At 39.3% G+C, this 21,241-nt stretch overlaps 1 long non-coding RNA gene across 1 annotated transcript; it reads right to left on the bottom strand.

The window, feature by feature from the left end:
• Positions 1–14,306: 14,306 nt before the first annotated feature.
• LOC149130440 (uncharacterized) lies at positions 14,307–15,136 on the bottom strand. Its single transcript, XR_016238759.1, has 3 exons — positions 15,104–15,136; positions 14,868–14,936; positions 14,307–14,428 (listed from the first exon to the last, which is right to left on the bottom strand). It is a non-coding gene; the product is annotated as an uncharacterized LOC149130440 (long non-coding RNA).
• Positions 15,137–21,241: the final 6,105 nt, after the last annotated feature.

Genomic DNA, 21,241 nt, shown 5'->3' with positions numbered 1-21,241 from the left:
GGATTAAACAATGTCACCTACCACAATAGTTGGCTGGTACTTGATTTTATCAACCTTGAAAGGATAAAAAAAAAATATATAAATGCACAAATGCGATACATATATATGCACAAGTGCTGTGTATACACATACACACATATATATACCCACATCCATACAAACTTATGTGCTAATGCATATATATATATATATATATATACATACACACATTCACATAAATGTATATTAATACATGCATACATATTATATACAGACGTGTGTGTGTGTGTATTTATATATATATACACACACACATTCACATAAATTTTTATTAATATATGCAAAAATATTATACACAAACACGTGTGTATATATATAAATACATAAATGTGATATATATATATGCACAAGTGTTGAGTATACACACACACACACACATATATATATATATATATACACCCACATCCACACAGACTTATGTGCTAATGCATATATATACACACCACACTACATATGTACCCAACATATACATCGACTTATTTGTGGAACATCATTTTCTGTTTAATTTAATTCAATAAACTAATTATTTTTTAATTATACTGCTGTGAAAATATATAATTATATATGAAATAAAAATATGTATTATAAAATATATATGTAGTCATTTCATTTCTGCTATTATCCATACTGGCATGGGTTGGATGAGAACTGCTGAGGTGGCAATTCATGGTAGAATGAGTCTCTCCCAGAGGCAAACCTCTGTATACGAGAACAGGAGGGTAAGTCAAGTTGATTTTGCTGGGATTTGAAACTGCAATGTAAAGATATGTGTTGTGGAAGTATTCCCCCCCCCCCCATGTGACTAAAAGTGGACTGAGACATTACTATAAAATAAACAACTGCAGTTACAAGGAGAGGGAGTGAAAGAAAGAGACAGTTACAAGGAGGGAGAGAAAGAGACAGAAACAGTTACAAGGAGGGATGGAGAGAGAGAGAAAGACAGTTACAAGGAGGAGTAAAGAGAGAGAGAAACAGAGTTATAAAGTGGGGGGAGAGAAAAACAGACAGTTACAATGAGGGGAGAGAGAGAAGCAGAGACACACAGACAGTCACAAAGACAAACAGGTAGATAATTAAGTGCCACGAAATTTCGTTGACATTTCGGTTATTTCAGAGAATAACCAATAAACAAATGGATTTATTGATGAAACCTAAACAAAAGCACGTTAGAATATTGTAGAAAAAATTTCAACAAAAACCTGCAGATCAGTATTAAATGCTTTTAATATGTAATGAAAATAAAACCAAAACACAAAGATTAAAAAGAAAAACAAAAAGATAGCAAGTAAGGGAAGTAACTCCGAACGTATGCTAATATTTGACGATTGTCTCTCATTGTATATATGCAAATGAAGGGACGAAATTTTATTTTTTTAAAAGTCTTGAAGTAAAATAGGTTATTTATGTGCAGTTCGAAACAGTTTATTAAAATATAGCAACGAAAAAAAAAAAGAAAAAGGAAAAACAGCTTTAAAATACATCTTAAGAAATGTGCTTCTTGTGTGTGTCTGTGCCTGTGTGAAGGATGCGAGTTGATGTATATATATATATATATATATATATATATATATATATATATATATGTTTTAGATATATAAATGGATACACATAAGTGTATGAACTCCAACAGACGCCAATATATGCATAATAAATTTCATACCGTGTTCACCAACGTATAAGATGCATTCACGTATAAGATGCACCCCTACTTCATATTTTGTAAAAAAAAAATGAACAAACTGACGAGGTTTCTTCTCAGTCACTCGGTATCTCATCCATAATATGGTCGCATAAGAATGCGTGACAATTTTTTTGTTTAGGTTTAAGGATTATTGCGCGCTTTGTATGCCGGTATATACGGTAGATATGCATATATATACCGTTCTTTGTGTTGTTTTTTCAATGCAGACATCAACAGAGGCAGCCAAAACAATCGTAATAAATATGTTTTAACAAAATATCCGAGTGGTGATTTATGGTCATCGAATTTCCAGAATTGGTTATTAACAGCCGCATCTTCGCTCTCTGGAGCGCGGACAACCAGACGGTGGATTGCCGGACTGCGTGCAGCTAGACTTTTGTCTGCTAGACTGAGGGTAGCCAGACTTTTGCTTGTTGGGTCGCGTGCAGCCAGACCGTTGCTTGCCGGGCTGAGGGCAGCCAGACCGTTGCTTGCCGGGTTGCGGGCAGCCAGACCGTTGCTTGCCGGGTTGCGGGCAGCCAGACCGTTGCTTGCCGGGTTGCGGGCAGCCAGACCGTTGCTTGCCGGGTTGCGGGCAGCCAGACCGTTGCTTGCCGGGTTGCGGGCAGCCAGACCGTTGCTTGCCGGGTTGCGGGCAGCCAGACCGTTGCTTGCCGGGTTGCGGGCAGCCAGACCGTTGCTTGCCGGGTTGCGGGCAGCCAGACCGTTGCTTGCCGGGTTGCGGGCAGCCAGACCGTTGCTTGCCGGGTTGCGGGCAGCCAGACCGTTGCTTGCCGGGTTGCGGGCAGCCAGACCGTTGCTTGCCGGGTTGCGGGCAGCCAGACCGTTGCTTGCCGGGTTGCGGGCAGCCAGACCGTTGCTTGCCGGGTTGCGGGCAGCCAGACCGTTGCTTGCCGGGTTGCGGGCAGCCAGACCGTTGCTTGCCGGGTTGCGGGCAGCCAGACCGTTGCTTGCCGGGCTGAGGGCAGCCAGACCGTTGCTTGCCGGGCTGAGGGCAGCCAGACCGTTGCTTGCCGGGTTGCGGGCAGCCAGACCGTTGCTTGGCGGGTTGCGGGCAGCCAGACCGTTGCTTGCCGGGTTGCGAGTGGCCAAACCATTGAGCGCCTGTAAGTTGCTTGCAGGGCCTTGGTTGGCCGGAACTTTGCTGTCTCGATCCTGGTTTGCTGAAACATTGCTTACTGGACTCTGAACAGCGGAACGATGGACTACTGGATTGTGAACTATTAGACTGTGAACGGTCGGAGCTCGAAATGTCACAGGTCGAAATGTCACAGGTCAAGCTGCTGGATCGTGAACGATCGAAATGTGAAACGTCCGTCAGCGAACCATCGGTCGACGAACCGTCCGTCAGCGAACTGTTGGACCACAAACTGCTGGAGTGTAATCTATCGAATCTGCCGGAGTTCGAACTACCGGAAAGCAGGCTGTCGGATCTGCTGGAGCACGAACTGCCGGAGCACGAACTGCCGGAGCACGAACTGCCGGAAAGCAAGCTGTCGGATCTGCCGGCGCTCGAAATATTAGACCACGTACTGCTAGATCTCGAACTATCGGACTCTGAGCTGCTGGATCGCGAACTTTCAATTAGGAACAACCGGCTTTGATCGCAAAAACTATATTCATATTCAACTTCGCTCTCCTCGTAAAAGCTGGACTCTGAGTTTCCGAATTCGAAAAAATACAATGTTTCCATGGTATGGTATCACGGTCGTCACAACTGGTTTAAGGAATTTTAAAATAAGGATTCACTTCGGTAGCACGCAGGTATAAAGCTTTGAAGGTCTTTCAACAATCTCTTAAATTGTATGGTTGGTCGATTTTCTTACGGTTATGCAAATTAAGTTGATTATATTAATGTAGAAAGAGCGGGTTTTTTCCAGTTATCTGAAATAAAGAAAATATATAAATTGGGGGTTCAAAATTAGGGTTTCAACTATATTTTGGGTATAGACCCCCATCGATACCTAATATACTATACTGGGCCGTCATAGTGATTTAATGTTTTAAGAAAAAATCCTATAATGGAACTGCAGATGCAATATCCCTGCATATCTCACGTATGTTTTCATATCTACCCTAGAATAACTACTGCTTAACCATTTTTCTCGCACCGTCTTCGATGAAGGGATATATAAAATATCCCAGAAACAGCTGTAAGACCTTATCTTTATAAATGTTCCAAAATCTTTCACGGCCTTGGATTTTTATCTCATTCTGTTAATTTATTTATATATATATATATATATATATATATATATATATACGTGTGTGTCTGTGTGCACCTAATATCGCTTGACAACCGATGCTAGTGTGCTTATGTCCCCGTGACAGCTTTTCGGCAAAAAGACACCGATAGAATAAGTACTAGGCTTACAAAGAATAAGTCCTGGGGTTGATTTGCTCGACTAAAGAGGCGGTGCTCCAGCATGGCCACAGTCAAATGACTGAAAAGGGTATGGCTTAGTGATTAGGATGTCAGCACTGTGATCGTAAGATTGTGGTTTCGATTCCTGGACCGGGTGACGCGTTGTGTTCTTGAGCAAAACACTTCATTTCACGTTGCTCCAGTTCCACTCAGCTGGCAAAAATCAGTAATGCTGCAATGGACTGGCGTCCCGTCCAGCTGGGGGAGAACAAATACGCCATTGAAACCGGGAAACCGTGCCCATGAGCCTGGTTAGGCTTTAAAAGGGCGCATTTTATTTTATATATATATATATATATATATATATATATATATATATATATATATATATATATATATATATATGTGTGTGTGTGTGTGTGTGTGTGTGTGTGTGTGTGTGTGTGTGTGTGTGTGTGTGTAACGTACTAGTTTAGAAAAAAACCATTGGTTTCATATCTAGCATGAAGCAGACATCTCTTCAATTTCTTTATATTTTATAGAGCATGCTCTTCTGCTTTATGATATATATAAGGGTAAAATTAATTAATTAATTAATCAATTAATAATTTTACCAAGTAGTTCGTTACGTTAAAATAACTTTTTCTTTAGGAAGAATTATACAAATATTCTATAATTATTATCATAATTATAACCAAGGGTCAGCTAATTGCTTTGCCAGGCACCGAATTTAGAAAGAGGAGTTAAAATACCTATTCCGCTCCTATAAAGATCTCCCAGACAATAACACTTTTTTTTTACGTAGGTGCGTGGCGAAGCAATTAGCTGATTATAATTATGTCTTTAATTATAGAATGTATATAAATTACAATAGGTCATTTATATTGACCTTAATATGTGCATATAAAAGAAATATTTATATGTGTATATAAAGAAATATTCCACCAGTGGTTAGGGCAGCGGACTCCCGGTCATAGGATCGCGGTTTCGATTCCCAGACCGGGCGTTGTGAGTGTTTATTGAGCGAAAACACCTAAAGCCCCACGATGCTCCGGCAGGGGATTGTGGCGAACCCTGCTGTACTCTTTCACCACAACTTTCTCTCACTCTTCCTTCCTGCTTCTGTTGTGCCTGTAATTCAAAGGGTCAGCCTTGTCACACTGTGTCACGCTGAATATCCATGAGAACTACGTTAAGGGTACACGTGTCTGTGGAATGCTCAGCCACTTGCACGTTAATTTCACGAGCAGGCTGTTCCGTTGATCGGATCAATTGGAACCCTCGTCGTCGTAAGCGACGTAGTGCCAACAACAATATTCCACCAATATATTCCGAGAGAAACATGAATTAAAATAAAAATAATCACAATAAATATTACGAACGTGTGCCTTGCGAAAACTAAGATTTTATATAAATATTTTTCGTTGAATTTACAATGAATTCTTTTAATTTTAGTGGTTTTAAGAGAAACTTTGAAAACAGGACCAATATTTAAATTGCCTCTTATCGTCTGCCCTAATAAGATACTAAATTTTCCATTCGTATTAAAATACTCCTGTCACTGCAAGTTCAACCTCCACGAAAGGCTGTTCTTGCTGCAACGGCTAAAAACAAATGCAGAAGTTTCTAGAATAAGGCTGAAGAAATTTTTTAGTTCCCGGAATGAATTGCAAGGGTATACCGATAGAAATAAGGTAGCTTTGATTTTATAAATTTACTAAATTTCTTTGTCATAGTTTGACTTCCTTTAACCCATTTACCTCCCATAATTCTATTAACTGGAATTTTTTTCTTATGAAACTTCGATTTCTAGCATAAAACAGCCTTAGAAACACGCTGGAATGATCAAAATAACATTTTAAATAGAAATAAGCGAGATATTGGTTGAAAAATTAGCAAACCTCATTTGAATATCAGAGAAATACACCCAGTAGATATAGCAAAAAGGTTAGATATGTGTAAATATTGACAAATAATTACGAAATTTGTAATTTTTATGTGATCTCATATGAGATCACTGGTAGGTAATGGGTTAAGTAAATCGTTTAAAAGCTATCAGATCGTCACTTACCCGTTTTCTCAGACAAGATACAAGCGAAAAGAATTCTACGGCAAAACACCGATATTTTCAGGTGTGTATGTACGTGAGCATATCTATATATGTGTGAATGTCTGTGTGTTGTTGATTGTGTGTGTGTGTGGCCAGGTCGAGTTTATTGTAGTTTAGGTGAGACATGAGAACAAATAAAGTCCTTTATTGACCACAGGGGGCTAAACAGAGTTATGAAATGCTCAATTCTTTGGCTAATAAATGTTATTGTTGTTGATACGACTGAAGTGAGTGTTGTATCAAGTTCAAATCTCAGCTACAACCAGCAGTTGGCGATTTGATAATCAGCGAACTGGCAGAATCGTTAGCATGCTGGGCGAAGTACTTAGCGGTCTTTACGTTCCGAGTTCAAATTCCGCCGGGTTCGAATTTGCCTTTTATCCTTTCGGAGATCGATAAATTAAGTACCAGTTGCGTACTGGGTCGACCTAATCGACTGCCGCCCACCCCTTCCCCCAAATTTCAGGCCTTGTGCCTAGTGTCGAAAAGAATACTTAGCGGTATTTCGTCTGTCTTTATGTTCTGAGTTCAAATTCCGCCGGGGTCGAATTTGCCTTTTATCCTTTCGGAGATCGATAAATTAAGTACCAGTTGCGTACTGCGATCGACCAATATTTTAGGAACATTGAATTTGATACACGTAAATAGAAAAATGTTTTATTTGATTTTTATTGAACTTTTGAGCTTTATTGTATTTTCATGTGAGTTGTATTGAACAATGTTTTCGAGGGGTTATCGGTCGGTGGGCGCCGGTGCCCCTCCCATTTTTATTTCAACCTTTTTTGTTATCACCCTCATCTCATTAATGTCTGTGTCCAGCCCGCAGCTACTTTATGTTTATCTGTCCTTGTTTGTCCCTCTTTGTAAGGCCTTAATGGCCAATATTTAATGAAATAAAGTAGCTTGCTTACCAACTACATGGTTCCGGGTTCAGTCGTATTAAAGCCCTTTTCGAGGCTACTTTATTTGAATTCTTACTATAGGGTAATTAATTTCATATTTTACATAACTAACTTCACAATTAGGGTATTCATAACTTACTGGGAATTCCTAAAAACAACATCCTTTGTAAGACAGTTCGGTATTCTCAATAAGAAGTAGAGGCGCAATGGCCCAGTGGTTAGGGAAGCGGACTCGCGGTCATAGGATCGCGGTTTCGATTCCCAGACCGGGCGTTGTAAGTGTTTATTGAGCGAAAATACCTAAAGGCCTACGAGGCTCCGGCAGGGAATGGTGGCGAACTCTGCTGTACTCTTTCACCACAACTTTCTCTCACTCTATCTTCCTGTTTCTATTGTGCCTGTAATTCAAAAGGGTCAGCCTTGTCACACTCTGTGTCACGCTGAATATCCCCGAGAAGTACGTTAAAGGTACACGTGTCTGTGGAGTGCTCAGCCACTTGCACGTTAATTTCACGAGCAGGCTGTTCCGTTGATCGGATCAACTGGAACGCTCAACGTCGTAAGCGACGGAGTGCCAACACACAACAACAAATTCTCAATAAATACACAAAAACCGTTTTAAGAGCTACATACTTTGTATTGTTACTGGATTAGCGAAACAATTACAAGAATGGAACCAAGATATAAGCCAGCTTTCTCAGGAATTACCAGGTATGTCAGCTACTATATACATACAGAGTGTCCACAAAGTCTGGTACATGGGGATTAACACATAGTTTAAGAAATTATTATTTCTTATATTTGTTTGTTATGATTTTATTTACTCCGTGTACCCAGACCTTATGGAAACCACATATATATATATTTATATATATATATATATATATATATATACCCAGATATGCATCTATATATACATGTAGATGAAGGTATGTACATACATGTACATATCTATTTATTTATTTATGCGTTTCAGCCAAGTGGCTTTGGTCATGCTGGAGCACCACCGTGACTTTCCGTCTTTATGCTGTGCTCTCTTCACGTTCCTTGCATGGCTCTTCTCCTCCACCTGATATAGTCCAATCAAGAGTTTTGATGGCACATCTGGTGTATAAGAGAATTTGACATCGTTGCCCTCAACTGTGTCTCATTTCGAGCCATTGGTTCGTCTGGTATCGTGGAGAGGAAAGCGTCGAGTTTTGTCTTGAAGACCTCTATATCCATGTCTTGCATATACTCATATATTATATATATATATTATATACTTACTATAGCCTCAGGCCAACCAAAACCTTAAGAGTAGATTTCGTACTCGGAAGCTGAAAGAAGACTGTCGTATTTATGTGTATGTGTGTGTGTGTGTGTGTCTTGTGCTTGTACGCCCACCATTTCTTGACAACTGATGTTGCTGTGTTAACATTCCCGTAACTTAGCGGTTTGGTAAAAGACATTGACAGAATGAGTACTAGGCTTATGAAGAGTAAATCCTGTGGTCGATTTCTTCGACCAACGGCGGTGCTCTAGCACGGCCGCAGTCACAAGAATGAAACAAGTAACACTAAAATCTATGCCATTTTAATCCCGAGCAATGCCGGGCATCTGCTGTGTGTGTGTGTGTGTGTGTGTGTGTGTGAACATCGATGCTGGTGTGTTCAGGTCCCTCGTAACTTAGCGGTTCGTCGAAAGACCGATAGAATGAGGGATCTTTTTTAAAACGGGGGCCACATTTTTCATTAATGTTTTACGTAATGTTTTTGGTACCGAAAGACTTTCAAACTTCGTATACTTATCTATTTTGTGTTGTAGAACAGAAAAATATTTTTGTATTCGAATTTATTTCATGTAAAACATTGTCTTATTTCGATAATTTCAACCAATCACTGACAAGTATTCAGTTGTTTACATTTACTCCTTTGGCTGATTAAGCCATAGCTTCGTTTTATTTGCTTTTTTCTTTTTAAATTTGCTGTTTTACCCTAACCCTAGCCCTATCACCGATAGAATTGTTTCAGAATCGTTTGTTTATGTAGTCGGCACTTAATGTATATCGGCTGAATGGACGTCAGTGATTGGTTGAAATTACAGAAATACGACAACTTTAACATGGCATAACTTAGGGATTTCTTTCTTTTTTTTAAGAAGACTAAGAGAAAAAGATGTTTTATATGACACATTCTACCAGTGTTCCAAGCTTCAAAGTGTTCCGTTAATGAAAAATGTGGCCCCCGTTTTAAAAAAGATCCAGTGAGTACTAGGCTTACAAAGAATAAGACTTGGGGGGGGGGGTCGATTTACTCGACTAAATCCGGTGCTCCATCCTGGCCGCAGTCAAATGAGAACTAAAATAGTTGGCTGCTTAGAAGCTTCTCTACAAATTCCTCGACAACACGCAGAAGTGTTGGTAATGGTAGTGGAAACTTACGCACTTCGTTCAAAATTTTGATCTTGTGCTTTAAAAAAAAAAAAGATAAAACTCGTAAAGCAGGTCCTCGTAAAGTGATGCATTTCTGTAGAAAAAAAAAGTGATGCAGAAGGCGAGGGGAGGCTGGTATGCATGGGCGACTGCCGATATTCCACAAACAACCTTGTCCTTAGACGTGCCTAGGAGGCGGCGAGATGGCAGAAATTTTAGCACGCCGGGCGAAATGCTTAGCGGTATTTCGTCTGCCGTTACGTTCTGAGTTCAAATTCCGCCGAGGTCAACTTTGCCTTTCATCCTTTCGGGGTCGATAAATTAAGTACCAGTTGAGTACTGGGGTCGATCTAATCGACCTAACCCGTTTGTTTGTCCTTGTTTGCCCCCCCCCCCCTCTATGTTTAGCCCCTTGAGGGCAATAAAGAAATAGGAGGGTAACTTTCTAGGTGCAATCCCATGGTCAGTCTTGACCGAAGGGGGTTCTTTACCCTAAGCCATGTTTAAGAGAGAACGGTCATTAAGATAATTTTAAATCTGGTTATAAATATTTACAGTGGAGGCGCAATGGCCCAGTGGTTAGGGCAGCGGACTCGCGCCCATAGGATCGTGGTTTCGATTACCAGACCGGGCGTTGTGAGTTTTTATTGAACGAAAACACCTAAAGTTCCACGAAACTCCGGCAGGGGATGGTGGCGAACCCTGCTGTACTCTTCCACCACAACTTTCTCTCACTTCCGGTTTCTATTGTGCCTGTAATTCAAAGGGGCCAACCTTGTCACACTGTCACGCTAAATATCCCCGAGAACTACGTTAAGGGTACACGTGTCTGTGGAGTGCTCAGCCACTTGCACGTTAATTTCACGAGCTGGCTGTTCCGTTGATCGGATCAACTGGAACCGCCGACGTCGTAAGCGATGGAGTGCCAACAACATAAATATTTACAATAAATTAACACATTTTGTTATGTAAGGGAGAAAATGGAGAATAAAACGCAATTACTGATTTGCAGGTTTTAGAAAACTGAAGTTTATTTGAAAAAAAAAAAAAAAAAAAAAAAAAGAAATTACAAACAAGTTGAAAGTACAATATTAAAAAATAACATACAAATGAATACCATTATCTGATACGGATTGAACCAGTGGAATACCTTGTCACATACAATCCCCAATGAGGGAGTAACTTCCTCGAATTATATATAACGAAGTAAAATTGGAAGGTACTGCACGAGTGGAAACATGAGGAAGAGGATTTAAAAATGCAGGTCTTTTAAGGATGTTTGACTTGACCGGTTTCACTTTTAAGATTTCCAAAACGTACAAGGCATTATATGCTGTGATAGAGTGTTTAACAATAAGAAAATGTTACCAGAGAGGCTTTGTTTCTGAACAGGTGACATACGTGTTTAAATGGCAGCAAACTTAGTTCATATATCAATTGTTTATAAACATATATACAGAAAGTTTGTAGATAGGATTTGATGGGAGAAAGCGTGTATCGTTTTGTGAAAAGTTTAGAAATCAACTTTTAAAAATAATTGTAGGGGAATGACCAACCTTTTTCTTCATCTCCAGTCTTGTGTGTGGTGGGTTTAAATATCAAAGTCTCTTTCATTGTCATACCATTTCTAACTTCCGGTCAGCCATTGTTATGATCGGCCATTATTATGATTGACCGTTGACTGAACACAATTCAATTTTTTTTCTCCGTGTTTTTCTCCTCGTCTCCGTATTCTTTCTGTTGAAGAGCGTAGCTCGAAACGTCAAAGACTATCCGTATTCCCGAGCGTCATACTAATATATCCTTTTGTTATTTACACCACCTGTCCTCGTCTGTTATTATTTGTATATTCTCCCATATATATATATATATATATATATATATATATATACACACACACACACACATACATACATACATACATACATACATATATATATATATATATATATATATATATATAAGTATCTGCTCACACGTCTCAGTAATCCCTCGCCGTATCGCGGAGTTAGTACATCGCTGATTTTTCTGGCGAATATATGCAAATTTATATCGCGGGCTCGTCAGTATATCGCGGGCTCGTCAGTATATCGCGGGCTTCTGCGGCCGATCGGTATATATATTTTAGATTTTAATTATTTCTGTGGGAGGTTTTGAAACGTAACACCCACAACAGTCGAGGGACCAACCAGCCAAGAGTGTGTGCACATTTTCTACTCTAGGCACAACGCCTGAAATCTTGGGGGAGAGGACCAGTCGAGAAGATCGACCCAGTACGCAACTGGTACTTAATCTATCGACCCCGAAAGGATGAAAGACAAAGGTGACCTCGGCGGAATTCGAAGGCAGAACGCAAAGGCAGACGAAATATATATATATATGATAAATTCCAAACTAAATGTCTAATCCTTTAGCATTCAGATTACTTAATCTAATGTATTTAATATTGTCTTGAATTAATCATACAATTCTCATAGCTTTGAAATTTTGATGTGGTTGTATACTTTTATAATTGCATTGTAGAGTAGGTGTGAGATGCTAAATTTGGTCAGTTTACAACACAAAATATTTTTGGCTAGATATACTCGGTTTAAATGCTAAATGGTTAAATTTCGTGGTAGTTTTAACCAAGGAGCAATAGACTACAGTATATTACAGAGACATACATACGTCCATGAAGCCGTACAGCTCGATAGAGGGAGGTTGGGAGCCAAGGCGAATGGCCGAGCAAATGTAGTCTTAAGCTTTCGCGAACGATTGGTATTTCTCTGAAATAGCGTGGTTATAAGATTAGAATGTAAAACTAATAAATAACCTTATTAAAAATCAAACAGGTGGGCGTTTTGATTATCGAATTATTTGATTTATTCTAATAAACCGTTAGATTCACTTCAACATTTAAATTTAATTTGCCAAAATATTTTCGTCGCTTTGAGACCGCGACCTGTTCACCGACAAAATTTCGTGCTGCGAATTAAAATTAAACGTTGAAGTGAATCTAACGGTTTTTGTGTTTCTTAAATGGCTTATAAACATCTTCCACGCTGCAATTGTTTTCGTTACAGCACACAATCTCAGATCAGGTCGCTGGCTACGCAAACACATCTCCATAATTCTAATAAAAGTTAAGTCGAAAAATATTAAAGTAAAAAAAAAAAATTAAGGGAGGTAACTCCTAACGTTTGTTAGGAGTTGTCTGACAATTATTTCATAAGTCATTTTTTTATAATTATATACAGGTCCGTAATCTATTTTAGCCCACGAGACCAACAAATGAGGGTGCGGTGGGGGTGGCTAAGTCGATCGCATCGACACCAGTGTTAAACTGGTACTCGTTTTATCGACCGCAAAAGGCTGCATGGTAAGGCAACCCTTCGGTATTGGCAGACAGCATTTACCTGTACACCTTTCTTCATACGCAAAGTGGGTATCAAAAAGTTCCCGAACTAATGTCTAATAAAGAAAAAAAAAAAAAAAAAAAAAAAAAAACTTATTTACCTAAGTTTTGATATCTTCGAAAGGCACCTTGTGCAGCAATAGAATGGTCCCAGAATTCTTACCACTTTTGGAATCTAGCCTGGAAGTCGTTTTAGGTAAGAGTGTCGAGGACCTTCTGCGATTCACAAGGGGCAAGGTAGGCTCATAAATAGGGTGACTTATATCACCCCCCTCCTTATAACACTGTATACCAATACCGAAGGATCGGCGAAAGCAAAGTATATCACGACGGTCCATGAACAACGAACGTAAAATCTACGGAAGGCCACTTAGCATTTAGTCCGAAACGATGTGTGTGTGAGAGAGAGAGAGAGAGAGAGAGAGAGAGAGAGAGAGAGAAAGAGAGAGAGAGAGAGAGAGAGAGAGAGAGAGAGACGCGCACACACATCCAGTTGAAATTTCAGAAAGTATTGAAATAAATTGTAATTTAATTGGAATTCGAAAATCAGTCCTCAAATCTAGCCACGAAAAGAAAACGAAAAGTTCAGAACAACTTAAGCATTTTACAAAATTGTCTTAAATTGTATCCGAGGCGAAATGCGAAAAACTGAAAGAGGCTTTTAGAGATTTTTGCAAACCGATGGCGATTTCAGAACAGGTTTTTTGTACATATTCCATAGATATTAAATTACAGTTTTTCTTTCGAATGCAGGGATTAGTAACATTTACATAGGGAAATATATACATTGTGTATATACTTTACATATATACAGGGAAATATATACATTGTGTTTATACTTTACATATATACAGGGAAATATATACATTGTGTTTATACTATACAAATGTATGTATATCAAATGTTTAAACACACAAGTGAAAGCGACTAAAGCCGGAGTAAATCGAAATTTAAAACGGACATGTAGTCCATCTCCCGGGTTTAAACAAAATGCACGTGAAATTTTATACTGCTTTTGTGAAACGACCATAACAATTTTAATGTTTCAAGATATTATCAAAAGAAATTATTTAGAGTCTTCCACGTTCCAGTTTGGAGTCGAACCACATTGGAACGTTTCGGCAACAACAGAGCATACACGGCCAAGTCGATGTCGTGTCCTTCGATATCCGCCGTTAAAACATCACCATCGCGATCTTGAGTTTACACGTCGGCTTCCTGTAGACAAATGACAATTGAAAGCCCATTCATGGTAGCGATAACAATCGACTTCGTCACTTTCGTGGTCCTTTTCGGAGTCAATCACTGCTTTTGCCACGGCTGGTATCACGCCTTTAATCACGGGTTCCAGAATTTTTAAGCTCGGACATGCATCGAATACAAGTAGGGACACGAAGTTGGCGACATCGGTGAAACCCTTCATAATTGCTTCTTGAGACATTTTAGTATGATCTTTCGAATTCATTGAAAATGCAAATATAAACAGCAGGACCCAGTTATCTGAAATAAAGACAAAATATTAACTAGATTGCTGGTTTAGCGAAGATTTTACACGAAAGTTCTGAAACTTTTAGGGCCACAGCCCCCTCACAGCCACGGAATACCTTCAGGGCCCCCACCCCTACTTTTATGTATAAATATTTTGAGTGGATGTGTGTTAAGTAGCTTGCTTACCAACCACATGGTTCCGGGTTCAGTCCCACTGCGTGGCACCTTGGGCAAGTGTCTTCTATTATAGCCTCGGGCTGACCAAAGCCTTGTAAGTGGATTTGGTAGACGGAAACTGAAAGAAGCCCGTCGTATATATGTATGTGTGCGTGTATATGTTTGTGTGTCTGTGTTCCCCCAACATCGCTTGACAACTGATGCTAGTGTGCTTACGTCCCCGTAACTTAGTGGTTCGGCAAAAAGAGACCGATAGAATAAGTACTTGGCTTACAAAGAATAAGTCCTGGGGTCGATTTGATTCGACTAAAGGCGGTGCTCCAGCATGGCCGCAGTCAAATGACTGAAACAAGTAAAAGAATAAAAGAAATGAAAATAAAAATATATATATATATATATATATATATATATATATATATATATATATATATATATATATATATAAAAGAAAAGCAGCAAAGTTTAGAATCAAACATAGGCAATTATAGAAATTATCGGATAGTCACTCACCGTTCTCGCAGACAAAATGCTGCTACTCTAAAAGCAATCATAATATTTATAGAAGATTGAATGTGTATGTGTTAATGAATGTCTGTATGCTTGAGTGTATGGCCAAGTCGAGTCTATTGTAGCTTGTTTCGACAAAACTAAACAGTTACGAAGTGGCTCATTGCTGTACTGTTTGGTTAAAGGTTGCTGACAGGAATGAGGTGAGTGCAGTACTTAGTTCGAATCTTGCCTGCGACTGGCAATTGATGATTTACTAATTAAAAACGCCACCAAGTCTGTCCATCTACGTTGGAGGCATAAAATGAGGGAGGGGAATCATAACAACAGTAAGCATTTTAAAATGTGTCAATGGATTTTAATATCAATATGATTACAAAGTTTCTTTGTAGACGATATTTTCTGTTTGGACGACACTAATTTTCAAATAACTGGAGTCCGTTGTTCTATTGATAACAACGAATTACTAACCGTGTGTAAAAATACACCGACACGATCTAAAGCAGGGGTTTTCAAACTTTTTGACTTGCGGGCCCCTTTATATTTCAGGCTTTACCTTAGGGACCCCATTATAAACGCTTACGAAATTTATACATAAATATTTGCTTAATATAACGTATATTTTTACATTTATTGATTTAACAGTATTTAACAAATAGGTTCATTGTCAATTAAAAGATTTCGATTAAAAAACATATATAAAATCAAATTGCCCATAAAAAGTATTTGCTGTCCACGGACCCCCTGTGGTCCGCGGACCACAGTTTGAAAACCCCTGATCTATAGTCTGGCCCTGTGCCTTATTTGCTGTGAATGAGAATGCCAGATTTATAGAAAACTCCTTGTATCTTAATTGAAACGGAAACTGGTTATCGGTTGGTATAAGGGGTATCCCCGGAATGAACAGGCATGTAGTGGTTTAATGTGTATTATAATCGGGGTTTCAATTCCCAGACTGGGCGTTGTGAGTGTTTATTGAGCGAAAACACCTAAAGCTCCACGAGGCTCCGGCAGGGGATGGTGGCGAACCCTGCTGTACTCTTCCACCACAACTTTCTATTGTGCCTGTAATTTCAAAAGTCAGCCTTGTCACACTCTGTGTCACGCTGAATATCCCCCGAGAACTACGTTAAGGGTACACATGTCTGTGGAGTGCTCAGCCATTTGCACGTTAATTTGACGAGCAGGCTGTTCCGTTGATCGGATCAACTGGAACCCTCGACGTCGTAAGCGACGGAGTGCCAACCACCACCACTTTGCCTATGATTTCTGGAACTGTCGGTTTATGACGATTATACATGATAAGCAGTATATGTACGTGAGCAAGGCCACGTTTTTTGCCATTCAATAGTTAGTGTATAGGTGACCACTTTTCCCAGAACATGTATTTTCAGTAAGTGATGAAGAAGTGCGTCGAGCTTAACTTTGAAAACTCGACAGGCAATATCAGGCTGGTCGTGTACATACTCCCCTGGAAACAAAACGGTCTGTATCTCTGTCCATTTTGGATTTGTGGTAAACTTGCTGAAGTAAGCTGGCTTTCCCATGGCTCTCACTGTTGCCATGGCGTTTTGGAAGGCCTCGCTGTAAATTCTTGGACTGCCAGTAATGGTTGGTGGGAGAATAATCCTTCGTCCAAGTATTAATGTATCAATTTTGTTGACAGCATCAAGCAACTCTGAGTATTTTTCTGCTCTGATTATCTTTTGATGGAGTTTCACCCACCTTAGCCTGCTCCATTCTACTTTCGCCCACTCTTACTCTTTACTTTTTACTCTTTTACTTGTTTCAGTCATTTGACTGCGGCCATGCTGGAGCACCACCTTTAGTCGGGCAAATCGACCCCGGGACTTATTTTTTGGAAGCCTAGTACTTATTCAATCGGTCTCTTTTGCCGAACCGCTAAGTGACGGGGACATAAACACACCAGCATCGGTTGTCAAGCAATGCTAGGTGGACAAACACAGACACACAAATACACACGCATATATATACACATATATACGACGGGCTTCTTTCAGTTTCTGTCTACCAAATTCACTCACAAGGCTTTGGTTGGCCTGAGGCTATAGTAGAAGACACTTGCCCAAGATGCCACGCAGTGGGACTGAACCCGGAACCACTGATCTACAAAATATTCGAAATTAATCTCTCTCTCTCACTCTCTCTCTCTTTCTCTCTCTTTCTCTCTCTCTCTCTCTCTCACACACACACACACACACTCTCTCTCTCTCTCTCTCTCTGAAGACGGTGACTTAGCAGAAACGTTAGCACGCCGGACAAAATGCTTAGCGGCATTTCGTCCGTTTTAACGTTTTGAGTTCAAATTCCACCGAAGTCGACTTTGCCTTTAATCCTTTCTGGGCAGATAAAATAGGTACCAGAATAACATTGGGGTTGATATAATCGACTTCCCCTCCCCTCGTACGATATTGCTGGCCGTGTGCCAAAATTTGAAATTAATTTCTCTCTCTCTCTCTCTCTCTCTCTCTCTCTCTCTCTCTCTATATATATATATATATATATATATATATATATATATATATATATATATATATATATATATATATATATATATATATCTGAAGACAGAGTTTTGGCAGTAACGTTAGCACGCCGGACAAAATGCTTAGCAGCGTCTCGTCCGTCTTTGACGTTTTGAGTTCAAATTCCGGCGAGGTCGACTTTGCCTTTAATCCTTTCAGTGACGGGGGGGGGGGCGATAAAACAAGTACCAGTTATACAATGGAGGTTGATGTAGTTGACTCATTCCCCACCCCCACCCCTAACCCCCTCTTAAAATTGCTGACTTTTTTTACCTTTAGTAGAAAAGAATAATTAAAAACACTTCTATGCAAATATAATTAAATACTATTGTGGGACCACGGTCAAATGAACGTTTGACTGAATCTACAAACCCGAACCTATGACAGGTATTTTATCGATCCAGGAACGGTGGAGAACGAAATAGATTCCAGTAGGCTTTGGGCGTGGAATGTCACTAAATACTGGTTCCAAATTCTGGCACAAAGCCAGCAATTTGTTTTTGGAGTGGGGGTGGGGTGACCTGGGGAGGAGAGGAGGTAAGTCGACTACATCGACCCCAGTGATCAGCTGGTACTTATTTTATCGATCTCCAAAGGATGAAAGGCAAAGTGGACCTCGTCGGAACTTGAACTGAGAACGTAGCAACGGACGAAATGCTGCTAAGCTAATTGCCCGGCAGGCTAACGATTCTGCCAGATTCTGCCAGCTAACTGTCTTAATGATGATAATAATAATGATAATAATAATAATAATAATAATAATAATAAAGGTAAAAAAAAAAGGTACTGAAACCTATTTGAAAATGATACCAGGCTTACCATCCCTACAGGAAGTGCAAAAAATCGTGCTAACTGGAACGACTCATGTACTGAGAAGAGCATTATCGCTGTGAAAACAACATCCATTCATGAATTTTTTTGTTTTTTTAAATACATGTTTTACCTGTGAATTTGTGTGTGTAAACTGGGAATGCATACAACGAGTCTCTCTGCCCTAGGTGTACGGAAAACACTCGGTGAGAAATGGAAGAAAATTTGAAGAAAGAAGAAAAAAAAAACATAATAATAACAATGATGATGATGATAATAATAATAAAAATAATAATAATAATAAGCTCAGGACTCAAAGCAGAGGCTGAAGGATTTTTTAATTGCTGCCCAAGACCAAAGCCTCCTCACCAGAAATTACCAAAGACATAATGAAAAGAAACATAACAAGTAACTGTAGAATATGTGGAGATGGAGAAGAAACAATAAATCATATTATCTCTGACTGCCCAGTCCTGGCTGAGAAGAAGAAGAAGAGGGAGGAGGGGGAGGGGGAGGAGGAAAAGGAGGAGGAGGAGAAGAAGGAGGAGGAGGAGGAGGAGATGAAGAAGAAGAAGGAGAAGAAGAAGGAGAAGAAGAAAGAGGAGAAGGAGGAGGAGGAGGAGAAGAAGAAGAAGAAGAAGGAGGAGGAGAAGGAGGAGGAGGGGGAGCAGGAGGAGGAGGAGAAGAAGGAGGAGGAGGAGAAGAAGAAGAAGAAGAAGAACAACAACAACAAGATTGAAGTTTAATATTTCTGGAAATATTTATTTGTCAAAATGAAAAAAAGCAAAAGATTGAAGTCCAAGAATAATTCCAAAAACCATCAAAGAATTTTCAGAACCATCCAAACCAAGAACTTCACAGACTTCAATCTCATCCCAACTGAGGAGTAAATATTTTGGATTATCTTCTAATATCAGGAAATTCCATGAAAAATATCCATTTTTCTGCCAGTTCTTAGGGAAGAAGCATATACACCATAAAGGAACATTTATACACATGTATATTGATATATACCCACATATACACACACGTCTTTGCTATGTTTTTTAAACACATAAAACTCATGCATACTTTTATAATATATTACACTTAAACCGTCCCAGGACAATATTTTTAGAGTTGCTTCTGAAAGTGTCCTTCACTTTTTTATGAAAAAACGATACACATTTCAGAGTCTGTCCGTCTGTCCATCCTTCCATCCACCCATCCAATCACACAGATATGTAGTTGAAAGTTACAGAAAACAAAAGACAGGTGTAGGAACAAGGAGCACATGTATTAGTTCAAAGCTCGAGAATGCAAAAGTTTATTATATATTATTCTCTTCCTCCCTGTCTCTCGTTGCTCATCTGTGTTCAACTTCCTCCCCTTTTTTTCTCTCTCTACCACTCTCTCTCCTTACCCCTTGCTGGTCACATGTGACCGGCTACTGCCCTCTTTCTTCTCTTGGCTACTGCCAAGCTAGTACGAACTTTCTTCTCTCTCCAGTTCGTCACATCACAGCGTTCAGTATACAGATATTTTTTCACATCTGGCCTACAGCCCTTCTTGTTTATTTTCACTGTTTTGTCTTCCTGTCCTGTTTTCTGTTTGCCACTATTCCTCCACATTACAAATTTAATTTAATTTGTTTCCGCGGGAAGAACTATTCTAACCATGCGTCCTGCCCTAATTCTTTGAAACGCTTCGTTTAGAATAGGGGCAGCTGATGAAGGAAATGTTCTCCATGTGGCCTGTTTGTTTTCTGTGCTCTGTTTATGTTTTGTTTTTCATTTTGTCCACGTTTTTTTGTGACATCCTGTACCCTGTAGATGTAGGTATGTACATACATGTACGTATATATGCATATACTCACATATTATTTGTATTATATATATACATATATATATATGTGTGTGTGTGTGTATATATATATATATATATATATATATACACACATGTACATATATATATTTACGTATATATATGTGTGTGTATATATATATTTACCTATATATGATTGTATGCATGTATATACACATTTATGCACATAATGCAAGCTAATTAATTAGTGCAAGAATGTAACACAATACCCATAACTTACTCAGTGCCTCAAAACCTGATAATTACGTGAGCAGAATAGTAACAGCATATTACTGGTACTTAATGTTTTTCACTCTCTGACAAGATGCTGTGTAAAGTTAGTCCAAATAGTATGTCATGGCTGGAATGTCTTGGCTTCTAGATTTGATGGAACAGGACTGAGTTGGGGCTAAACTGCTATAACTACACTAATACTAACCTCTCCTTCTGAGAGGCACCATGACCACCATCACTAGCACCAATGTCACCACCACCCTGCCAATTTCTACTCTGTCCACCTCCACAATTTAGTCAAATGCCTTGCCTTGGGCCCTTAATGGAATGAGAGCAGTGCCGTGGTGAGGTAGGTATGTCTTGTATTTTATTTATTGACCCTGAGAGAATGAAAAGTAAATCTGATTTCAGCAGGATTTGATCTCAGAACACAGAGAGCCAGAACAATTACTGCAAAGCTGTCAATTTGCTACCATCATGGACTATTAGAAAAAGTAGCTAAACCTCACTCAAATCACATACGGAACAACAAATTTGTAGCTGGCATTCTCTGACTTGATGAACAAGCTTGGGGGAAATGACATGACAGCAACAACAACACCACCAACAATATCACACACACACACACCACTACCACAATTATCACCACAACCATCAAGACCATCAAGGTTGGCAATCGTTAACTTTATTCAAGATCACCTTTCTTAAA

This window comes from Octopus bimaculoides, chromosome 28, assembly GCF_046866305.1.
Source record: "Octopus bimaculoides isolate indiv1 chromosome 28, ASM4686630v1, whole genome shotgun sequence".
NCBI lineage: Eukaryota > Metazoa > Mollusca > Cephalopoda > Octopoda > Octopodidae > Octopus > Octopus bimaculoides.
Note: the sequence above shows the minus strand (reverse complement) of the source record. Positions and strands in the feature narration are given on the sequence as shown.